The sequence below is a fragment of the Limulus polyphemus genome, unplaced genomic scaffold (genome assembly GCF_000517525.1).
Source record: "Limulus polyphemus unplaced genomic scaffold, Limulus_polyphemus-2.1.2 Scaffold140, whole genome shotgun sequence".
Lineage (NCBI taxonomy): Eukaryota > Metazoa > Arthropoda > Merostomata > Xiphosura > Limulidae > Limulus > Limulus polyphemus.
This window is the reverse complement of record NW_013665750.1, coordinates 789,559-794,145: the sequence shown is the minus strand read 5'-3', so window position 1 is coordinate 794,145 and position 4,587 is coordinate 789,559. Positions and strand designations below refer to the sequence as shown.

General features: G+C 34.3%; 1 long non-coding RNA gene across 1 annotated transcript; it reads left to right on the top strand.

Annotated features, from left to right (window-relative positions):
• Positions 1-216: 216 nt before the first annotated feature.
• Positions 217-4,086, top strand: LOC111083427. The gene is made up of 3 exons (XR_002609027.1): positions 217-493; positions 868-998; positions 2,485-4,086. It is a non-coding gene; the product is annotated as an uncharacterized LOC111083427 (long non-coding RNA).
• Positions 4,087-4,587: the final 501 nt, after the last annotated feature.

The window sequence follows — 4,587 nt, the reverse complement described above, 5'->3', positions numbered from 1 at the left end:
CATGAACGAAAAATTAGTCATAAATCTCAGGTTTTTCATTTCCATGTTTATCTATATAGCATATTGTGTTTGTAGCTTGTATATGACTGGGCTCTTAGGTATTATAGCTTGAGTTTCCTTGTACCTAATTAAAAACTGTAAACATACAGCCACTGGTGATTACTTTTCGCTAAGAGTGTAGAGAAGATATAATTTGTTATTCTCTGTTAGGAATTACTTAAGTAGAAGAAGTACATAATAGTTTAGCTGGCAGCTATGAGCCATTTACAACGCTATATTTGGCTTTTGTTGGATTCCTTACATAGTTTGCTAGGAGCAGCTTTTTTCAGCTTATGTTAGTATACTGCATTTAGCAGAATTATAAAGTCCTAAAATTGCTTGTGCTTGAAAATTAGAACTGTACATTTATGGTAACTTGGATTTAAAATAAGTTTTCAATACAAGGCAGAAGCTTGGATAAAAAACAAAATGGTGATCACTGGAAAAAAATCAGGTAAGGTCAACAAACATTTTATGGTTGCATGGAACAACTACAAAATTATTTAGGTAGGTTGTTTCTTTGTAATTAAGCACAAAGCTACACAATGGGCTATCTGTGCTCTGCCCACCACGAGTATCGAAACCCGGTTTCTAGCGTTGTAAATCCGCAGACATACCGCTGTGCCACTGGGAGGGGGGGGGGGCATTTAGGTAGAAAAGAGAATAAGCCTGGTATGGCCTAGTGGCTAGGGCGCTCGATCGCGGGTTCAAATCCCCCGTCGCCGAACATGCTCGCCCTCTCAGCCATGGGAGCGTTAAAATGTAAAAGAATAGCCCAAGTGTTGACAGTGGATGGTGTTAAACTAGCTGCCTTCACTATTAAATTAGGAACGGCTACCTGGAGAGGAGATGGACGCCATCAGGTTAAACCCTGCTCGAGAATCATCGATGATGCAACGGCACCTGAAGTGCCCTAACAGTCGTAAGCGGCCTCGGGACTAAAGAAGAAAGTGCCTTTTGTGAGTTTTGTCTGTTACATCTGTTTTTTTTTAAAGAGAAGGTTTAGTTTTGATATCTTTTAATTCGATTTATGTAAACGTTTGTGCATAAATAATGTTTCAAGCTAAAAAAAATATGATGTTATCAAGTTGAGACTTATGACTTCACAAATTTATAATAATGTATATGCTTTCGGGTCATCTTGTGTCCTATTTTCTTCTTACTTTTGTCCTTATTGTTTTTTTTTTCTCTTTGGTTTCATGCGTAACTGGATTCATAAAGAAAGTAATTCTTAATACAAGAATCTTAAAGAAACAAAATTTGTGATTAAGAATACACTCGAATTTTATGCTTACTCTCTGATATTTTTGTGTGATTCGATATCTTTATACATCAAATTCTTATTCTGTCATTGGTTTTATAAACAGCATTAATCTAAATGAACTAGTTCAGATGAGGCTCGTCTCGAAATGCGCACTTGTGGCACAGCGGTATCTCTGCGGACTTACAACGCTAGAAACCGGGTTTCGATACCCGTGGTGGGCAGAGCATAGAATGTCCATTATGTAGCTCTGTGCTTAACTTCAAACAAGCAAATCGTCTCGAAATTATGTATTAAATGACCTCACAATGTAAGTGTAAACATTAAGGCTGGTATCAATTCTTGTTTGCTAAATTCAAGCACATTGTATTAAAGTTATGTGGTCACTTATACAGGTATAAATTTAGTTTTTCATAAAGTTCATTCTTTGTAGCAGTAAAAATAATCTTCCATTAACCTTGTTCCTTTGCCTTTTTATTGTGATTAACACATATGGGTAGCACAGTTTCCACCACAAAACTAAGATGATCACTACAAAAGTATCCAATGCTGAAATTATATTAAGAACTTTTGGCGATATTCTTGCTATTTATTTCATCTTATAACTGCCCTTCTCTCTCCCTTCCAGTTGCTCAGTAGTGAGTTTGAGCGTTAATAACGATAAAAATCAGGTTTTGATACCCCCAGTGGGCAAAGCACTGATAGTTGATTGTATAGCTTTGTTGGTTTGTTTGTAATTAAGCATAAAGCTACACAATGGGCTATCTGTACTCTGCCCACCACGGGTATCGAAACCCGGATTCTAGCGTTGTAAGTCCGCAGACATACCGTGTTGTCACTGGGGGGGGGGGCGTATAGCTTTGTGCTTAACAACAAACAAACACAACAAAATAGTATTATAACCTATATTTCTTATTACATATTATTTCCAGATTGAAAGTATATTTTATAATTAAATGTAAAAAACAAACAAAAAACCAACTGAGGATGTTGTATTAAGTGCAGAAAATATGGAAAGCCTACAGAATGCAGTTCATAGATGGAATAGTGGATTGGAGATAAACGGAATGAACTGAATATAAATAATTCTGTAATAATAGTACTTTCTGGGCATGAGAGAAATTGTGATATATGGGTTGGTAATCATCAATTGAAAAAGGTTGATAATTCTATATATCTTGCAGTAAATTTCAATAATGAAGAACCGATGGAGTGAGATACACCAAATAATTGGAAACTACAGTAGAAACCTGGGAATGCTGTACTCCTTAATTATAGAAAAGGAAGTACAAAGGTTAAATTTTTCATTTATAAAACCATATAAAGACCATTATTTATATATGGCTCGGAAGCATGGGTGTTAGCCAAGAAAATAAAGAGTAAAATACAGGCAGCAGAGATGAAGACTCTGAGACTCATATATGGAATTACTCATGGTGGTAGAATAATAAATGAGGATAAAAGGAGGAGTATTCGAGTGGATTCAGTGCTGGAATGTATAGAGAGGAGAAACAGTCGAGGTGGTACGGGCAGGTATGGTGAATAGATGAAGAAAGGTACCCGAAAAAATATATAGAGCGGATACCAATTGGAAAAAAGATCCATACGAAAACCAATGAAGAAATGGAGACAAAACATTAAACAGACTGTTGTAAATAGAGGATCAACATGGGAGGAAATAGAGAAACAAGAATTCTATTTGCATATGAGTGTGTGGCTAATTTTTGTGGAGTGATAAAGCTGATAGGCTTGAGTCTAACAGGAAGAAGAATAAATTCTTTACCTCTGTCAAAGATTATGAAAAATAAACAAATGTCCAGTTAACTAAGATATCACATCATCAGTGGCCTTCAAAAGACACTGAAACTAATTTAGTTGCATGCGGCCGTACAGGAAGCACGGTACTCTGGTCTCTCTTAATAATTATGGTCAATTTATACACTGTTAAATTACTCTAGTGTAAAATATTCATTAATGATTCAAATGGTTTTGTGGTAAATTTCTAAAATTGTAATATATTCTGCTAACTAACGGCTTTCATTATGAACTAAAATTATAGTAATTATTGTGGTAAAGCAATGTTGTAAAACAATAATTAATACTTAAAATATACTTTCGATCAGAACGAGCCACTGAAAACAAAGTAGTTACAAAGTCATTATTTTTTATTTTGATGTAATAAAATTCTTAGTAGACTAAATTCCTGACTTCGCCATATTTATTGCATAGTTGATCGGAATAAAGTTCCTCAGTTAATGATGTGTCATTTGTTTTGTTTCGTATAATTACTATGATAAATGGCTAAATTAATGATGTTGTTTTCGACTGAACACCTAAAAAAGTTCTGATACCTTGAAGATAAAATAATATAATAGGCTATATAACAGGGCCATTTCTGTCGTAAATATTCTAATACTCAAACACATATTTGCCTCTGTCGTTTTTCTTGAGAATTATGATTGGTTAGCTCATCAAAGCATTCATGAAATCTTTGAGTTAACATTTTCCAGGAAGTCCTTTGGCAAAAACGTGTTTTGAAATAAGCTAAAACGTTAAATGTAATTAACGAAACTAATCTTAGTTTGAGACATAAGTTCAGAATCTGTATGTGAATTAAGAAGATAGACGCAGACTCCTAGTACAATTACTCCAATAAATTTGATTTCATAACAAGTTTAGCATAGGTGGAATCTTGTGTGAGAAACAACACACCGTTACTAATTAATTTGTTAGAAATTTAAAGAATTATAACTTAAAGCAATGACTATAGTAACGGCAAGCTTCATAATGCCACTAAAGGCCTATGTCAGAAGTTGAATAATGCTATTGTCCTTTAATGATTTTTGTGTTAAAAAGGGGTATTTCTGTTGGTTTTATCATAAAATTTTGCAATAAATGTTATTCAATAAAATACATACTATTACATTATGTACAGTTTCTGGAAATTTTTTTATTGATTTGTATATGAATTTAAGCGTTCTTTACTAAACTCATAAAATTTCACTGTGCGTTTTCACGTTAATTAACGGGATTTATAATTAACTTTTCTTTTAACGCAAAACTGTACAATGAGTTACCTACACTCTGTCCACCGCGGGGAATCAAGCTCCAGATTGTAGTTTTGTAAGTATGTAAACTTACCTCTGATCAGGCGAGGACTGGCCCACCGGGACATCAGGAAAAGTCCGGTGGGTACTCTTGCAAAGGTGCGTAAAAAATAGATTAATGCTCTGTCAGCACAATAAAGAAAATGTTATTTGTTTATTGCCATTACATTAACATTTGAA